Source organism: Leptonychotes weddellii, chromosome 4 (assembly GCF_054177405.1).
Source record: "Leptonychotes weddellii isolate Sample4059 chromosome 4, ASM5417740v2, whole genome shotgun sequence".
Lineage (NCBI taxonomy): Eukaryota > Metazoa > Chordata > Mammalia > Carnivora > Phocidae > Leptonychotes > Leptonychotes weddellii.
The window spans coordinates 111511801-111531646 of record NC_138372.1 but is presented as its reverse complement, the minus strand read 5'-3'; the positions used below and the strand labels follow the sequence as shown (position 1 = coordinate 111531646).

Below are 19846 nucleotides of genomic sequence, written 5' to 3'. Positions count from 1 at the left end.
CTGTGCAAAAGCTTTTTATCTTGATGAAGACCCAATAGTTCATTTTTGCCCTTGCTTCCCTTGCCTTTGGCGATGTTTCTAGGAAGAAATTGCTGCGGCTGAGGTCGGAGAGGTTGCTGCCTGTGTTCTCCTTTAGGATGTTGATGGATTCCTGTCTCACATTGAGGTCTTTTAACCATTTTGAGTCTATTTTTGTGTGTGGTGTAAGGAAATGGTCCAGTTTCATTCTTCTGCATGTGGCTACCAGTTTCCCCAACAACATTTGTTGAAGAGACGGTCTTTTTTCCATTGGACATTCTTTCCTGCTTTGTCGAAGATTAGTTGACCATAGAGTTGAGGGTCCATTTCTGGGCTCTCTATTCTGTTCCATTGATCTAAGTGTCTGTTTTTGTGCCAGTACCATACTGTCTTGATGGTTACAGCTTTGTAATAGAGCTTGAAGTCTGGAATTGTGATGCCACCAGCTTTGCCTTTCTTTTTCAACATTCCTCTGGCTATTTGGGGTCTTTTCTGGTTCCATACAATTTTTAGGATTATTTAGGAGACAATCCTTTTAATCCAGCTTCCATGTCTACCTCGCTTTGTGGTCTTGGGAAACTGACCTCACCTGGCTGAATTTCAGTTCTTTTATCTGTAAGTGAGTGGTGTCCATAACCTAGCTTAACAGTATTTGTAGGGGAAAAAAACCTTTGAAACAATATTAATTTTGACATTGAGAATCTCCAATTCAATTATTTGATGTAAAGTTGATCTCTAGCCTTTCCTCTGTTTTTCTGTTTCCTGTCTTGTACTTTTTTCTTAGAACTGCCTCTAGGAGACGAACCAGCAAACTAGCAAGAATCTCACAGGCTTAAGAGTCAAGTTGATAGGTAATTATCACTTTCTCCTCTTTATCCTCTTTTCTCCATTCTTCGCTCCTCCCCACTCTCACAGTCCATGAAGTAGGCATGTGAATTGAGAGTAGGACATGGGAGTAGCACTCTGCTCTAGGGAAGAACCAGAAAATTTTAGTCTGCTCCCAAATCATTCAGAGAGTCTGAAAGATAGGGAAAATTCTGAAACTGAATCAGATTTGAAGTCAACTTCAAGGCTCTGGGATTTGGAGTTGATCTGTGCCTCCACAGAGTCATGAAAACCAGATTAGTATCCTGAAAGAGTCCTAGGTTGTAGAGGAGTGATGGACAACCATCTTCCCTTCCCAAACCCCCACTCACCACAACTAGGATGGGGGTTGAAACCAACTGCGGCAATTACACACAGGGAGTTGATTTGTTGGAAGCCCCAATTGCCCCTCATTCCCAAGTCCTACCAGACTAGGGCAGGGTTATGTTTATACAGTTGAGAAGCTGAAGCAAAACCACCACTGCTCTCACCTCCTGGAGGACCAGCAGTTTCCCAAACCCCCAGATAAGTCAGAGGAAGCAAGATGGATCTGTAAGAACCTGACTACATGCCTAACAGCAGACTCAGTATTTTTTTTTAAAAGATTTTATTTATTTATTTGAGAGAGAGAGCACATGAGAGGGGGGAGGGTCAGAGGGAGAAGCAGACCCCCTGCTGAGCAAGGAGCCCGATATGGAACTCGTTCCCGGGACTCCAGGATCATGACCTGAGCCGAAGGCAGTCGCTTAACCAACTGAGCCACCCAGGCACCCGAGCAGACTCAGTATTAAGGCATGGTAACAGAAAGAGAAGACTTTTGACCTCTTTCGACCTCTAGCTACTGGGCCAAATGGACCCAGACTTCAGGAGACAGAGCACAGGAGTGAAATGAAATGTGGATTTTGGTATGTGTTCATCTTGGGAAGGAAGAAAAGAGGGTTCTAAAATCTGTTACTTTTAGTACTATGGTTGACCCTTGAACAATAACTTATATGTGGATTTTTTTACAATACAGTACTGTAAGTGTACTTTCTCTTCCTTATAATCTTCTTAACAACATTTTCTTTTCTCTCATTTACTTTATCCTAAGAATATAGTATATAATACATATAACATAAAAATATATGTTAATTGACTGTTTATGTTATCAGTAAGGCTTCTGGTCAACAGTAGGATATTAGTAGTTAAATTTGGGGGGAGTCAAAAATTATATGAAGATTTTCAACTGCACAGGGGGTCAGCACTCTTACCTCCAGGTTGTTCAAGGGTCAACTGTGTACTGCCACAACAAACATAAAAAATATGTGCAGAGTACTAATCACTTCTTATAATAACTCTCTTTAATAGGTATTATAATTTCCATTGAGCCAACTGTGTAGCTCAGCAAAGTAGTTGCCTTGTCATTTGGCTGCTAGTTGTGAAGCAGATTCAGAGACACATCTTTTGACTACAGAGCCCATGACCTCACCCACTAAGCTGTACCACATCCATGCTCTACAGCACACTTAGAATTTTCAGCAATGATGTAAATGTTCTCTATCTGTACTATGTAACTTCTAGCCTCAGGTGGCTATTGGGTACTTGAAATGTGTATAATGCAACTTGGGATCTGAGTGTTAAATTTTATGTAATAACAGCCATACGTGGCTAGTGGTTACCATACCGGACAACCAGCTCTAGAATATGTGATATAAAAAAATCTTGGAAGAAAATTGGAGTGTATTTAAAAGATTCTCCAGAAGGAACAGGGTCCCCTTCTTTTAGTGGATTTTATACTTCCTGGTCAGAGTGATGTGAACTTCTAACCCCAGAATAGTTACAAGAGCATCAGCTCTTTGTCCTAACTTGCAAAACAAGAGAGACCATTCTGGGAGTAGGAGGCATTAGAAGAGTCCCAGGGAATCAGTGTCAGGAGTGCTAACTTTCCTGAGGATTCCAGAATGTTCTTAGCATTTCATTTACCCATGTTCTCTTTGTCTCTTTAGCATAGGTAATTGCAAATACAGGTACTTGAAAATAATCAACGCTTAGCTCAAGAAGCTAGTCATTCATCAGATAGAGCAGCGGACTTATGGTCAAATGGAAGGTGGAGCTAAAAAGAAGTAAAAAATTGATACAGTTTGAAGCAAAGCAGTGAGGCAGAGAGAGTGCAGTCCTGCTGGAAGCAAGAGAAAACAAAAGGCGCTAGAATGCTGATCTTGCTTCTGGCTCAACATCTAAGGTAGAGAGGAAGGAGAATTCTTCCTTTTTGTACCCACTGGAAGTGAGAAAGTTGGTGGATGACTAAGTCATTAAAACAGGGAAAGAACAGCAGATGCTGTGGATGTGGAGGCAGAGAATTAGGGACTGTTTTAAGAAGGAAGTTTAGTTAGCCTGGAACACTAGGGCATGACTGAACCAGGACTTTCAGGTCAACTCCAGCCCCAGTTACATCTCTTGAAAAATCACTTTAATTCCATGCCAAACAAAGACCAGTGCTTAATACTGTGCTGATCAGATCCTCTTAAAATAAGACAGTGAGGTTATTAATTCTTTCCTGCAATATCCATCCATCCATCCATCCATCCATCCATCCATCCATCTTTCTCTCTCTCCCTCCCTCCCTCCATTAGTGAGAACACTAATACATGACCACTGGGGAGAAAGCAGCACTTCATTCAGGACTTAGATGAGCTGGTGTTCCAAGAGCTAGGCTCTGTTGATCAGTCCTGCTATATATAACCCATCTGACCACAGGAGACATATGTACAGTATGTTATTTCTTTTGGTATCCTGGGGCTCAGGGTGTGATTTAGAAAAGCATTTTTCTAACCAACTTTACAAGTTACTTGAAAAAAATATAACCCAGAACTCTTTCCAGTAGAAGGATTCTTGCAATCTTTTTACACCAAGAACTCAATTCATGATATCTATACAATACTTAACTTTTTTTTTTCTGCCTACATTGTCAGTCTCTTTAATTTAGCTGTCTATCTGGCAACAGGCAGCTTGTGTCTGTGATTTAAAATTTTTTTAATGAAAAGAAACATTTTACAAAATCTAAAATCAAAGAGAAATGAATTAACTTGAAAAGTACTTTCCAAATCTAACACTAAGGCATTTCTTTCATTAGATAGCTTACAAACTTCTGGCTGTAAGCTTTTCTTCTTGATAATTACTCCTCCAAATCTGTTGTTTGTACATTTTAATTCATCATAAATATCTCTGAGGATATGTTAGAAATTAACATATTTTACTTTTCTCTGAACATTTCCTAGCATAATTCACATGCCAGAAATGAATAGTGACAGTCCCAACAAGTAGCAAATGCTTTAGCCTAAGGCCTTCCCAATGGTTGTGTCTGAACTCCAAGCCCTTCTTGACTCCACCCTCAACACCCACAACCCACCTCACCATCCCTCCACCTCAGCCTTCTGATTGATTTTTCTGAATTCACTCTTGCTTTCTGCAATGTTTCTCATATGTCACTCCCTATTTAAATCCCACTAATGGTCCAATTACCCGTGGGATAAAAACATTAATCCTCACTGTGGTCTCTAAGGCCTGACATGATCTGGCTCCTACCTACCTCTTTGACCTAACTGTCCAATTGAAATAAGATGTGGTTGACAAATATGAGACATATATATAATTTTAAATTTCTAGTAGCCACATTAAAAAACAGAAACAAATGATATTGATGTTATTAATGTATTTCATTTAACCCCCCAAAATATAAACTATTATTTCAACATGTAATCAATATTTTAAAAAATGAGATATCTGTGAATATAATTTTACTTCCTCCTTTCCAATCAGGAGGTCTTTTACTTCATTTTTCTTGCCTTACTGTCCTGGCTAAAAACCTCAGAATGGACATCCTTGCTTTGTTCCTGATCTTGGGAGAAAAGCTTCATACTATTAAGTATAATATTAAATATGTGTTTTTCATGAAAAGCCCTTTATCAGGTTGAAGAAGTTCTCTTCCCTTCCAAGTTTGCTGATAGTTTTCAAAATCAGGAATGATGTTGAATTTCGTCAAATGCTTTTTCTGTATCTACTGAAATGATCATGTCATTACTCTTCTTTAGCCTGTTACTATGATGAGTTATGTTGATTTTTGAATGTTGAACCAGTCTTGTATTCTTGGAATAAATTCCATTTGGTCATGATGTATTTTCTTTTTTATGAATTGTTGGATTTAATTGGCTAAAATTTTGTTTAAATTTTTTGCATCTATTTTCATGAAGGATACTGGCCTGTAGTTTTCTTTTTTCATAATGTCTTTGTGTGGCTTTGGGATCAGGATAATGTTGCCTTTATAGATTAAGTTGGACAGCTTTCCCCTTCTTCAATTTTCTGAAAGTCTGCCTATACTTGGTATTATTTCTTCCTTAATTATTTGGTAGAATTCACCACAGAAGCCATCTGGGCCTGGTGTTTTCTTTTTGAGAAAAATATGTGAGTTAATACATGTAAAGTAACTAGAACTGTGGTTGGCTTATAGGAGGTGCTGTTAGCTGTTATTTTTTAAAAATGCATCTTATATTTTCAGTTAAAACTTATAAATATTTACGACAGAAATTAGAAAATATTTTAGAGTTTTAAAGAAGAAAAAATCACAGTAATGTTACTATCTAAAGATCACTATTAATATTTTAATGTATTCTTCAGTCTTTTCTACAGATAATGTTTGTTTATATTGTTATTGTTTATATTGGCCTGTACCCAATTTATTAAATTAGCATTAGATGAACATTTCCCATGTCAATAGTTCTTAATAAGTATAATTTCAAAGGTTATATATACTCCCTTAAATGGTCATACCATAATTTATTTAACTATCATTTTGTATTTTTAGGATTGTTCTACTTTCCCTCCACGGTAGATCCAAGCATCTCTTTCCTGCACTTCCATATATACTTGTATAAACACACATGCAAACCCTCAGAATATTCCCCCCAGGCCTTCCCTTTATGGTACTGATCACATACACTGATAACAGTTAATGTTTATAGTGTGTTTACTATGTACCAGGCACTGTAATAAGGGCTTTACATGTTACATCTCAATTAAAAGTCGGTACCATTTTATCACTCCTATTTAACAAACAAGGAAACTGAAGCACCAAGATGTCAAGCAACTTGCCCAGTATCACCCAGCTAGGGAATGTGAAAGCCAAGAAAGGCCATTGGATTTCACAGCCCACATGACTAACTACTGTGCAACAGTCCCTCTCAGCCTGTACCTTTAGACTTTTGATATGAATTCCATTCCACACCTGAGTTGCTAATCCTGAGATGTTGTTTGAGTTCTTGCCCAACTCCCATGCCCTGACCATGTGCTTTCCACCCGAATTTTGGGAGCATTCCTTCCACTTATTATACATTTCTTGCTCTTATAGCCATTTATAATTTTACTGCTAGCTCCTCCAGTCAGCCAGTTAGAGCATTCATAATCTCAACTGGAAACTGGGCCATATCATTTGATAAAAGGATTCCTTTTCCTACTTTGTAAATTTGTTTTCATGAAAATAATGATATGTTTTAAATGAATCACTATACACTCAATTTAAAGACTTTATTGAAAAGAGTAAAATGAGATAAAAATGGAGACTGCCCTAGAAAAGGAAAGATATACCAATAAAATGCAGCGGGTTGTACACACTGGTAACAAAAAAATGTGCAGGTTGCCTAGAACACTAAAAGGAACAGGAGATAAAAGAATTGTCATTTATTAATTGTAATCATCAAAAAAGGTAATATTGCTGCCTTTGTCTTTGTCTTTGAAAATGTATGTTTTGTGTTGAGAACTGCAGTATGGTTTCAACAGCTTTTTAATGGCTATATTCTAGTAAATTAGGGTAGGAAGAATTTATTACCAGAAAAGCCTTTGTGTGTGTTCTGCTCAATTTCTGAATCTTTCAGTGACAGTGTATTTGTTTTGTTTTTGTCTTGTCTTTAACAAAATAGACTATGCTCAATAAACAGATCTTTTTTTTTTTTCCATTTAATTCCTTTCGAGTGCTGGTCCCAATTCTCCACAGTTACTTCCCAGGAGGAAAATGGCATTAGAACAACCTCCTTCAGGAGCAAGCCTCTGGGTTTAAGGCCCCTGTCCACTTCCTCGCCGCTCTTCCTGTACCCTTTGCTTTATCCTATCCCAGTAGATCTGCCCACAGCTGGGCACCCCACTGAACTCAGATGACATGAAGCGGAATAGTTCTCGCTTCCTCGGCTCAACATAAGTTTAAGGTAGCCAGCGTCCCTTTCCAAGTTCTGTGTTTTTTTGTGTTGTTTTGTTTTTCTGTCCGTTCCCCCTAAATATGGGCAGTTTAGTATCGGATGGGTCTCTGGAAGTGCAGCTATCAATCACGAATCACAAAGAGAGTGCAGATATAACTGTAATCCGTAGCCATTTTTGGACAGAAAAAGAACCAATTTCGTGAACTTCCCAACGTAAATGGGTCTAAGATTTTTAAGTTGTGAGAATAAACTCTGTCAGCACCCATTATCCCTTGTCTGGGAAGTTTTAGGGAGGGGTAACCTCAAGCTCAAGCTCGTCCCATCTCTCGCTTGCCCGATGGCTGATTTCAAGTTCTACCTCGAGTTGAATGAGAATCGAAAGAAAAACTACCACAAAGGAAGAGGAAAAAAGCTGGAGGATGCGGGCATCGATCCCGCTACCTCTCGCATGCTAAGCGAGCGCTCTACCATTTGAGCTAATCCCCCACCACTGGGCACAAGCCGTTATCTCTTCCTCTAGAGAGAGGTCAGAACATTTAGAAACGGAAACTATTTTTTTTTATGATGTTCTTGATCTTGCCTTACAGTTATGGCCAAAGTAACAAAAACAACCACTCCTCTCCTTCGAGCCGGAATCGAACCAGCGACCTAAGGATGGCCACGGGCACAGCGCCTACAGTCCTCCGCTCTACCAGCTGAGCTATCGAAGGGAGTGGTGTAGCAAGCTCTCAACTTTCCTTCATAATTTTTACTGTCTAAGCTTTGTGTGCTTTGTACCGCGTTTCTCTAGTGACTCCCAGGTTTGTTGACCATAAGCTATCTTTCTAGCGAAACCCGCGTCTCCTCACGGCAGCTGGAACGAGCGCCCGCGTTGCCCACCAGCCACGGAGCTCTGAGGAAAAGGGCAGGCGGCTGGCTCGGGACTTTTCTCTGTGTGCTCAGGGGACTCGCGAAACGCCGAAGACGATTTGGAGACAAGCAGAAGGCCGTGACCCGGCAGCCGCCCCGCCGAGCGCAGACTCACTTCGGCGTTTGTTACTAGGACCGCACGTTGCGGGGATTCACAAAAGATTTCACACGGGCGATACTGCCGTAGGCCAAAACTGGGGCGAAACTGCAAGCACTTCCAAATGCTCAACTGCTCAATTGCTCGTTGGAATATTATGTGTATTAGGGAAGGGGCCCGTGGAACGGGCCGTAAATCATACAAAGTTGGTATTAAAAAAGAAAAAAACAAAACACTGTCTCCTTCGAGCCGGAATCGAACCAGCGACCTAAGGATGTCTTTTGCCAGGAAGTCAGCTACAGTCCTCCGCTCTACCAGCTGAGCTATCGAAGGGACGGGTAGATCTCTCGTGCCCCTTGAAATTCAAACTCAGAAACCCGAGCAAGTACAGCCGCGGGTTAGAAGTTGAATAGAGCATGCGTAACTGGGGAACGGGGAGGGGAAGGGAGTAAATGACTGTGTATTGTTTCACGCGTGCGCAGAAAGACAACCCAGCTTCCCCTCGTGGGATCCGGACCCACCGGGGAGAGGGGTCCCCTTCTCTTGTATCCGGGGCTGGTGGTGCTGAGACTCAGAGAATTCGAGGCCACGTTCCTTTACTTTTCCTTTACTACCCCACACTGGGGATGGCTGTCGAGTGTGGCCTTACCACTCTGTAATCTGTACATCCCCTCAGTTTCTCCGTATGTGGAGGGCCAGTGGCGCAATGGATAACGCGTCTGACTACGGATCAGAAGATTGTAGGTTCGACTCCTGCCTGGCTCGAATTTTTGCCAAAATAGATTTTAAAAACCAAAGATTATTACTTCTTTACGGTTCTTCAAATCACAAACACTAAGAATATTTTACCGCACTTTGAACTCAGAAAGCTGTTGCGCGTCGTTTCCAGTACCACCCCGTCGAACTCTCGAGCACTAACGAGACGCTGCCGCCCCCGAGAGCGCTGCGGCCCCCGCTGGAGGGCCGCGCTGAGGAAAGCTGGGGGTGAGTCGCTCAGGGACTCCAGGTAGGAAGCCAGGTGAGGGAGCCGGGAAGGGGAGCCTGCAGTCCCCGTGACGAAGCTGGTTGAAACCCCAAGGCTGCTTCTGCTTCTGCTTCTGCTTCAGCTTCAGCTTCCTTCTTCGGGTCTTCTAAGACAGCTGAAGACTTCAGTCACTGAGTCACTAGAGAAAGTGCCCACGCACACCCCCGACATTGCAGAGGAAAGAAAGTTAAACACTGTCTTTTTGATCCGGTTCCTATTTACATTTCATCTTAACAAGGGTCCTGAGCCCCTCCTCGGTTGTAAGCACAGCGTAAAAACCGTCTAGTGACTTGGGTTCTGCCCTCAGGGGTCTTTGAACCAACAGGATGTAATGTGGGTTTGAACAAATTGAGTTTTATTTTGAAGTTATTGGTCTTCTTTGTGGGGAGTAGTTTAGAATTATCTCTTAACTCTCCCCAGGTAAGACAGCAGTTCCCCAAAGTAAAAGCTTTAATGTGAAATTGGGGAAGAGATAAATTAGGGAAGAGAAAATGTGGAGTTAGGGGAAAGTGGGAAAGCAGCTTCCTTAAGGCTATGCAAACGGTTAAAGGAAGCTAAAAATTGGGGGGTCAGGGGACACAAGTACAGACCATTCGAACAAAATGATGGTGGGTTTTATTTTTGTTTCCTAGTGAACATTTTGCCATTTTTGAATGTAACAAGCTGATATATGTTTAAAATTACATAGTGTTTCTTTCTGAGAGTTAAAAAAAATTACCTCTTTGGGAAGTTGGGGACATATGTTGCACCCTTTCCCCCAGGTTTGTTGACAGAACCTTGAAAATTAGGCCGCAAGGAAAGAGCCTTCATCTTATTCCTACCTTCTCCTCATTTTACAGGTAAGGGGTTTATTATTTGCTGAGGTCAAGGTCATGGCCATCATTGCACTGTGGGAGAAACTGGCTTCCTGGTCTAACCCCTTCTTGCGCTTTTTCTGCAGCAGCCAGCCAGAGTAACACCCTCCAAGAGGGCCAAGATGGTGTGTGATTTCTGGCTCTCTTACTGTGACAGAAATTCACACAGAGCTAATGTAAATCAGAGACATTTATTGTAAGGTACAGGGGTGTCCCAGGGAAACCAAGAAGGAAATGAAACTGGGCTTCCTTAAGGTTTGCTCACATTTGGCAACATGGTTTCCCCGTCACAACCTATTGCTGTAGATCAAATGTCTGTATCTCTCCCTGCCACACACCCAAATTCATGTTGAAAATCTAATGCCCAAGGTGATAGTATTAGGAGGTGGGGCCTGTGAAGGGTAATTAGGACATGGAGGTGGAGAGTGCCCTTATCAAAGAGGCGCCTGAGAAATCCCTCCTCCCCTCCACTGTGTGTGGGCACAGTGAGAAAGAAGTTCAGCAGTCTGCAACCTTGGAAGAGGGTCTTCACCAGAACCTGATCATGCTGGCACCCTGGTCTTGGATTTCCAGCCTCCAAAACTGTGAGAAACAAAATATCTATTGTTTATAAGCTACCCAGTCTGTGGTATGTTGTTACAGCAGCCTAAATAGACTAAGATGTCTATCAACCAGAGACTCTCTTCTCTTTCTCAATCCTGACTGAAAAACTCTTCTTTGTCTGGCCTCAGTTAGATGCTCACCCTTGGTCCCCGAACTGTGTCCAGGGGTCAGGATTACATGCAGCCATCAGGGCAGGCTCACCTATAGCCATATAGGTGGGCACGTATGATTGCCCTCCTTCCTGGGATTCCAGTGAAGAGCTAATAAAGACAAAAAGAAAAAAAGTGTATGCAGCATGAGAGACAAAAGTAGTTGCAATGAGCAAACCTGAGATTTTAAACAATTTCTGGGATGTGGAATACAAATGAGGTTATGTAGACCCATAACCTGGAATGGAGAAAAACACAGCTCAGAGTGCACATTCTAGAAGCTAGCAGACAAAACTACTCTCCCCATGGAGCTCGCAAGAGGCTCCAGGCACAGAGGCAACAGCACAAAGGTCAAAGGCCCACAACATTTTGCAGCTGCTGCTGCATTTGTCCCAGGTGGAGCTGCCTGGAGAACTGCTTAAGCAGAGTAGATTAGCCTAGGGAGAGCCCAGGTGGTGAATACAGGGCTGGGGAGATAGGCATAGTAGAGCCTAATAATAATAGACATGGAGAGAAAGAAAGGCCACCTCACCCCACTCTCAGATAGCAACTCTCCTTGAGTTAGTAGTTTGGGGGATTGGAGGGCAGCATGGCTATTTCCTCCCGTGCACCATTAATGTAAAAGCCTGCATGTCCGCAGGACCAGCCATTTTACAGACACAAATCAGTGTAGTCCTTTATTCATGAATATGAACAAATGTCTACCAGACATTTGAGAGGAAACAACTTAAAAAAGAAAGTCCAAGATAAACACACAGCAACTGATTCAAGAGGAAACAGATAATGCAAGGAAGAGTACAGAACTGTTTTTTGAATTGATATTAAAAAAGGAGCAATGAGAAAATAGTTGAGTTCTTGAAAACTAAAAGTTTGCCAAAGTGAAAAATAACATATTGGTCATGGCTAAAGATCAAATTTGGAGATATAAAAGATAGAATGGAAAATACCTCCCAGGAAACAAAAATGTAGAGAGCAGAAAATCTAAAAGCATGGGGGATAGGCCCAGAAGACACAAGGCTTTAGAGTTCCAGAAAGAGAAATAACAGAAAATGCATGGGAAAGAGTGGAAGAAAGACAGTCATCAGATCAAAAGTGCCATCCAAATATAATGAATGAAAAAAACCATGCCTGGACAGCCTAGTGAAATGTAAAAGCACTGAGGATAAAGATGAAATCCTAAAGGCTTTCAGAGATGGGGATAACAAGCAAAAAACAGGCTAACTACAAAGGAAAGAGAATCAGATTATAATCAGACTTCTCAGCAATACTGAATGCTAGAACACAGTAGAGCAAGACCTTTGAAGTTCTGTGGGGAAATAATTTTGAACCCAGAATTGTATAATCAATCAAAGTAGCAATCACCTATGAGAACAAGTAGGTCACACTTGTGAGTGTCATAAAATTTAAATCTTTTGAAATTTAAATCTTTTAAATTCTTTTCTGAAACAAAAAATAAACATTACTTGAAGATGTTATACTGATGATGTTCTCTAGGAAGCAAAAGCTGACACAAAACCAGAGTACAGAATTATAATGGGGAGTAACGTCCTGTGAATGCAAAAGGGGAGGACACAGTATTATGTAGTATTAGGATGCAGCAATGCAGACCTGATAGTCTCTGCCTTGGTACCTGCAGAGCAAAGATTTCTCTTTAGAGGACTCCTGAGTTGGATAGGAATGACAAGGTTTTCATACAATCACTTTGCTCAGTCATTGGCCAAAGGCTGAAAACCTCCTCTGGAAAGCTGAGGTGGACCCTAGAGGAGTTAACACCTGGAGGCTCTCAGTTAACCATCCTCCTTGAAGCTGGGCAGTTCCTTCTTGAAAGGCAATCTGGCAATCTAGCAGCAAATCTCTGTCTGCCACAGATGTACTTCAGCACCACCACCACCACAACAAAGAGGGGTAGGGGGGAGAAAGGATACAAGAAAGAGGAGAACATAGGATTTAAGAAAAAAGCGAACTGACCAAGGAACTCAAATCCCAGGTTGGCAGTGATGCAGCAGGCCAAGAAAGCAATCAAGACAAATTAGGAAAAAACAAAAAGGGTCAGAGGGCTCTGTGAAGATGATCTCTCAAGAAGAAAGTGGATTCTTTCACAATAGTAATGTCATTAAGGACCAGGAAGACTTTAGAGATACTGTAAAACATGTCATTTTTGCAAGCCAAAGATAATTAGAAAATTTTGAAAAAAAAATTACAAAGAGCTTTATAAAGAATTCATGGTCCAAATATAAAGCAACTAAAATATGGTACAATTTTGAGAGATTGATGGCATATATTATGGACTAATTTTCCCCTACCCCTCTCCAAATTCTAGTACTGAAGCCCTAACCCCCAGTACCTCAGAATGTGACTATATTTGGAGATAGGGACCTTTAAAACGGTAATTAGATTTAAATGAGGTCGTTAGGGTGGGCCCTTATCCAATGGGACTAGTGTTCTTATAAGAAGAGACTAGGACACAGAGAGAAACATCAGACATGTGCATGCATAGAGAGACAACCATGTGAACACACAGCAAGAAGGTGGCCATCTGCAAGCCAAGGAGAGAGGCCTCAGAAGAAACCAAACCTGCTGAAACTTTGATCTTGGACTTCTAGCCTCCACAACTGTGAGAAAATACATTTCTGTTGTTTAAGCCACCTGGTCTATGGTATTTTTTTGAGGCAAACCTAGGAAACTAAGACAGAATTGGTGAGGAAAAAGAAATTTGCTTTCTTTTTTGCATTCTTTGGTATTGTTTACATTTTTGTTTAACTATATGCAAGTTATTTTATATATGTGTCGGCAGACAGTTTCATAATTGTCATCTAATAAAAATTGCTTAGAAGTGAAGGAACTGATGACCAAAGATATGAAATGACTTACCTTCAGGCACAGAGTTGAGTAATGGCAGATGAGAAATCAGATCTCCTAAGTCACCAGCTAGGATTCTCCTTAGCGCTACTTGGTCTCCCTGTCCTCAACTGGACACTTGAGTTAGACTGGACTGCTGGACTTCTTCCTAGGAGGAAGGAGGTTGAAAGGCAGTTTCTGATGTTAGGCAAGGTTAGACAATGACCAGGACATTCTGGGAGTAGCAGTGTTCCATTTATTAAAGGGAACTCTCTTCTTACCTCTAGAACACAAAGATCAAATCCCTAAGACTTGTTAACTAACAGTGGTGCTCCACAAAAGTTATTTACGATACCCTGAGATCTGAAGGAAAAAAACACTGTTCAACTTGAAAAATACTTTACACATATGCACATGAAAGAACTTTCAAGTTCTTCCTTTCAGTTGAGGAAACCATTCCACAGATCAGGAAGCTCTACCAAGAAATGTTAAATAATTTCTTCAGGATGATTCTCCAGATTGGGGGAGCAGGGCTGAACTCAGGTTTACTTAGTGCTCATCCATGGCCTTCTGTAAATGTGTACTATCTCCAAGAAGGCTTCCACAAGATTGAAATGAGAACACTTGCTTGTTGTGAGAAACCACAGAGATAACATTTCCAAAGTCAGAAAGGGAACCATTCTGGAGAACTCCAGGGGAGATACAGTGGATTTGTGTTATTTGCGGTAGTTAGGTTCTATACAGTCACCACAAACAGTGGTTTAGTGAATACTGAACCATTGCTCCCAGGGGAAATGCAAGGTTAAGTTCCTGTGGGCCTCTGTTCACAACATTTTTCTTAAGTGATCAGTATGTGTTGTATGTGTTACTGTTTAGATATCTTATTTAAGATATATTATTATGAATGACCATGAAATAAATTTTAGCAAGTAGGGAAATTTGCAAAATATGGAATCTATGAATAATGAGGATTAATAGTATTATCAGGCCAAACTAAATCTTGAATTACATGATGAATAACTATGTGATCTTAATGAGACTAGCCCTCAGGCCCCTACCTCCATTAAGGAGGTTAATGGGAACCATTTGTACTACAGGCAGATTGCAGGACTGACCCATCCAATTCCCAGGGCTCCATAAGACTTCAAGTTATCTGCAGTCTTTCACACTCAAAAAAAGTAGGACTGTCATATTGTTCATACAGTGTCTCTCCCAGAGGTATGATTTGGGGGGGGGGGCCAGGCTGGGAAAAGATGTTGCAGGGAGATTTGCTTCATAGATTCATATTTATTCCTTTACTAAACATTTACTCAGTTTCTACTATGTGCCAGGTACGTGTGTTCTAGTGCTGGGGATGCAGCAGTAAGCAAAACAGCCACAAATTTCTACTCTGATGGAATACACATTTTGAAGGACAGACAGACAATAAGTTGACAATAAATGATATATAGTAGGCTCAACAATGGTGAATGCCAAAGGAAAAGATAAAGCACAGGTGTATCCAGACTGTGGAGGGTACTGTGCTTTTCACAATGGCAAATTGACATAGACTACCAGAAACAAAATAAATTGCTGCAAAACACACACACACACACACATTTATTTTAAATGGTGGGAGACCAAGTTCCAGTTCCAGTTCCTTTAGGAAAAATTTGTTTGCCAAGTTATATTTCCTATGAAGAAATAAAGGTTTGCTAATTTAGATATCTGACATAAATAATGGTATGTTTTTACTAATAGAAACTTCACAATTTGTACCTTATTTTGTACAATGGAGAAAAATTGACTATAATTTCAATTTTATTATGAATAGATAATTAAAGTCATGAAAAGATTATACATCCTATTGTATGAGTGATATTGAAATGCCTTGTTTTTATATATAATAGTAAATGTTCTCATCCCAATCTTATGGAATCAGAATAATGGAATAGAATTATTAACTTGGATTTATAGACCTATGGTATTCACCTTCAGTGGGGGAGGGACAAATTCAAATATATTGAGTATAAGCACTGTTTTGATATTAAATAAGTAGTTGTATCTAACATTACAGAATTCAAATGTCTTATGGTGCCATGGTGGTATAGTAATTAAGCAGATAGACCCTAGAGCTAGGCTACCTGAGTCCAAATGCTGGTTCTCTTCTTACTAAAGTTACGGGTTAATTAACAGCTCCAATTTTCCCATCTGTGAAATGAGAAATAATAGTACCAACTTCATAGGTTTGCTGTAAGGCTTAAGTGAATTAATGTATATTAAGCACTTAGAATAGTGTCTGGCACATAGTAAATGCCCTATATATGCTTGCTATTTAAAAATATATTAAAAGTTTTCTTAGCACTGTCTATAATCTTGGAAAATTATGGCAGGAACTTTACCAGAATTTTGTCAGGATTGTTTACGAATATCAACTATTCTACAATCACTTTTAAAATTAAAATGAAAATCCAACTTTTCACTCACTTGGTTAATGTTGCAATTATTCACTGGTCAGACAAGAGAAAGTGGCAGACAGCTACCAAGGCCACTAAGGCTTCCCAAGTAAAGAAATGCTGCAGGGAGAGGGAGGAGGAGGAGGAGGAGGGAAGAGGAAGAGGAAGTAGAGACAGAGGAAGTATTTGGGAATTTGCTCTTTCAGATTTGGGGGTTTTGAGTCTTTGAAGATATGCTTTTGAAGAAGGCACTGAGGATTAAGAAAGGGTGATTACCTAGAGGAATCTTAAGCTACAAAGGGCAGTTAAAGAAAAAGGTACATAATAAATAGAGTATTCTTTTTTTAAGATTTTATTTATTTAACAGAGAGACACAGCAAGAGAGGGAACACAAGCAAAGGGGATGGGAGAGGGAGAAGCAGGGAGCCTGGTGTGGGGCTCGATGTGGGTCTTGATGCAGGGCTCAATGTGGGGTACATAATAAATATTCTTTTTTTTTTTAAAGATTTTATTTATTTGACAGAGAGACACAGCAAGAGAGGGAACACAAGCGGGGTGGGGGGGAAACGGAGGAGCAGGCTTCCCACGGAGCAGGGAGCCCAGTGTGGGGCTTGATGCGGGGCTCGATGCAGGGCTCGATGCGGGGCTCGATGCGGGGCTCGATGCGGGGCTCGATGCGGGGCTCGATCCCAGGACCCTGGGATCATGACCTGAGCTGAAGGCAGACGCTTAACGACTGAGCCACCCAGGTGCCCCAATGGAGTATTCTTTTGAAAATAAGAGAACTCTGGGAAGGAGTTGAGCAGGGAGGTGGAGAGGGTTAGTTTTCAGGAAGGACAAATGTAGTTGGAAATACAAGATCACCATGGAGAGGCAATATAGTGCAGCTATTAATACTATGGATTTGAGGACGGGCCTGCTCTACCCCTTACTGGCTGGGTGATCTTGGCCAAGTTACTTAAACTTTCTGTGGTTTAGTTTGTTAGTCTGGAAATGGGAAACGATAATGCTGATAGTACTTGTCCCATAGATAGTGTATTAAGTGCATATATAAATATAAAATATATAAAGCTAGAAAAAAGCTCTTAGGGCAGTGTCAGGTACTAAGCCCATGACTATTGGTTATTATTGTTCATTTGACAGATTTATTTTTAATTCATGAAAGAATAAATCATCTTGTTCAAATACAAATGCTCCTGTGATCCTAAAAGCGATCACTTCCCACCTCCTTTCAAATCCTTTAGTTTGGGGGATGGGGTGTGCTAGAGAAGAGGTAAGAGAGAACAAAGAAAAGCAGAAGAGAAGCAGGGAAGTGAATCGTTTTTATTTTCTATTAAAACTTTACCCTCTTACTCAGAATAACCTGTATCTTTCAGGTTTTGGTAGCTAAAATTTTACTTTCTGAGTATGCTATATATTGAGTTTAAAAAATAAATCCCAGGGGCACCTGGGTGGCTCAGTCAGTTAAGCAGCTGCCTTCTGCCTGGGTTATGATTGGGGGGGGTGGGGGGTCCTGGGATTGAGCCCCATGTCACGTGCCCTACTTGTGGGGAGTCTGCTTCTCCCGCTCCCTCTGACTTTCCCCCGCCTGCAAGTGTGTGCTCTCTTAAATGAATAAATAAAAAATCTTAAAAAAAATAAATTCCATGCTAAATACAATAAACTTTTGAAATGAAGGCATTTTATACAAAACTGTTATGCTAATAAGTTAATCTATATATTGATTATATGTTTCAGTTCCTGATGCCTTCATCTGTTCCTCTTAAACCTAGGTTAGTTAGCTTTGAAATATTGCTTTATGCAATTATAATAAATAATCCTGAAAAATGCCAGTTTAGTAAATAGCTAATGTATACATGCCTGAATAGATCATTTTAAAAAAAAATTAAGGAAATGTTGGAATTTCATTCCCAAAGTGAAAATCTGCACTAAAAATCTCCCCCCAATTATTTTTCACCAGAAAAGAAAGTGCATTGCAGATCTCTGAGAAGAGATGAATCTGGACAACATTTCAGGAGTGAAGATTATTTGGGTACCAGAGCAGCTTACTCAGAAGCATAAAACGTTCACCAGGTAAGATCCCCTTTTCCTGGGTCTGGGAACAAGGATGTACCTGGGGGGCTCTCAGGCATTGAAGAAGTTGATAATAAGATTTTCAGCTATTAGAAAGCTGGGTTGGCAGCCCCAGTAGCGAGCAGAATGTGTTAACAGCTGTCCTATTACTGTTGATTTGATTCTGGGAATTTAGTTTTGCTTCTTGGGGACAGCCCTGAACAGCATGAAAATTCCAGAAAGTTGTATCACTCCCATTCATTTGATGCTGAGCATGTTTAGGTCTCTTTTTGGAGAAAGACTTTTCTCAGAAATGACATATGTTGTAAGAATTAATTAATCAACAGGTATTTATTAGTTCCTACTTCGTTTTTAGCACTGCACAGAACTTACTCTGACTGTAAGATGTTATTCTGCAAATCACTGCTAATTTGAGCCATCTACAGTTTGGAAGTGGCTTTGTTATACAGAAACTGGTTATACATGATTTAATCTAAATTTCTGGCCCTTTGTAGTCTAGAACTGCTCAGAACTAATATACAGGTAAATGTTATTTAGGTGCTTAGGAGGAGTGCAGGCTGGAAAAAGGGGTTTTGGAGAGGAGGACTTTGTTTCTCAAATAAAGGTTTTTCTTTGTTGGAGGACTGGTGCTCTGGAAGTAGATTTGCCTTCATATCAAAGAGGAGTAAGGGAGGGCAGGTGCTGAAGTTTTTTTTGTTTTTTTTTTATTATGTTATGTTAATCACCATATATTACATCATTAGTTTTTGATGTACTGTTCCATGATTCATTGTTTGCTTATAACACCCAGTGCTTCATTCAGTACGAGCCCTCTTTAATACCCATCAAGAGGTTAACCCATACCCCACCCCCCTCCTCTCTAGAACCCTCAGTTTGTTTCTCAGAGTCCATAATTTCTCATGGTTCATCTCCCGCTCCGATTTCCCCCCCTTCATTTTTCCATTCCTGCTATCTTCTTCTTTTTTTATTTTTTTTAACATATAATGTATAATTTGTTTCAGAGGTACAGGTCTGTGATTCAACAGTCTTAATTCACAGCGCTCACCATAGGACATACCCTCCCCAATGTCTATCACCCAGCCACTCCATCCCTCCCACCCTCCACCACTCCAGCAACACTCAGTTTGTTTCCTTAAATTAAGAATTCCTCATATCAGTGAGATCATATGATACTTACCATTCTCTGATTGACTTACTTCGCTCAGCATAACACCCTCCAGTTCTATCCACGTCATTGCAAATGGCAAGATTTCATTCCTTTTGATGGCTGCATAATATTCCATTGTGTATATATACCACATCTTCTTATCCATTCATCTGTCGATGGACATCTGGATTCTTTCCACAGTTTGGCTATCATGGACATTACTGCTATAAACATCGGGGTGCACATACCCCTTCAGATCACTACATTTGTATCTTTGGGGTAAATACCCAGTAGTGTGATTGCTGGGTCATAGGGTAGCTCTATTTTCAACTTTTTGAGGAACCTCCATACTGTTTTCCAGAGTGGCTGCACCAGCTTGCATTCCCACCAACAGTGTAGGAGGGTTCCCCTTTCTCCCCATCCTCGCCAACATCTGTTGTTTCCTGACTTGTTCATTTTAGCCATTCTGACTGGTGTGAGGTGGTATCTCATTGAGGTTTTGATTTGGATTTCCCTGATGCTGAGCGAAGTTGAGCACTTTTTCATGTGTCTGTTGGCCATTTGGATGTCTTCTTTGGAAAAATGTCTGTTCATGTCTTCTGCCCATTTCT

At 40.6% G+C, this 19846-nt stretch overlaps 1 long non-coding RNA gene and 4 other non-coding genes across 7 annotated transcripts in view; 2 read left to right on the top strand and 3 right to left on the bottom strand.

Moving 5' to 3' along the window:
• Positions 1-7519: 7519 nt before the first annotated feature.
• TRNAA-AGC (transfer RNA alanine (anticodon AGC)) lies at positions 7520-7592 on the bottom strand. The gene has a single exon. It is a non-coding gene; the product is annotated as a tRNA-Ala (tRNA).
• A 134-nt stretch (positions 7593-7726) lies between these two features.
• Positions 7727-7816, bottom strand: TRNAY-GUA (transfer RNA tyrosine (anticodon GUA)). The gene is given in 2 exon segments: positions 7727-7762; positions 7780-7816. It is a non-coding gene; the product is annotated as a tRNA-Tyr (tRNA).
• A 536-nt stretch (positions 7817-8352) lies between these two features.
• TRNAY-GUA (transfer RNA tyrosine (anticodon GUA)) lies at positions 8353-8445 on the bottom strand. Its single transcript has 2 exons — positions 8409-8445; positions 8353-8388 (listed from the first exon to the last, which is right to left on the bottom strand). It is a non-coding gene; the product is annotated as a tRNA-Tyr (tRNA).
• Positions 8446-8804: 359 nt separating this feature from the next.
• On the top strand, positions 8805-8877 carry TRNAR-ACG (transfer RNA arginine (anticodon ACG)). The gene has a single exon. It is a non-coding gene; the product is annotated as a tRNA-Arg (tRNA).
• Positions 8878-10438: 1561 nt separating this feature from the next.
• The window catches only part of LOC115937285 (uncharacterized), a 173640-nt gene continuing 164232 nt past the window's right edge, over positions 10439-19846 (top strand). For all 3 annotated transcript variants that reach the window (XR_014144210.1, XR_014144211.1, XR_014144212.1), the window contains exons 1-2: positions 10439-10574; positions 17976-18088. This is a non-coding gene — a long non-coding RNA (uncharacterized LOC115937285). The remainder of the gene's footprint in view (positions 10575-17975; positions 18089-19846) is intronic.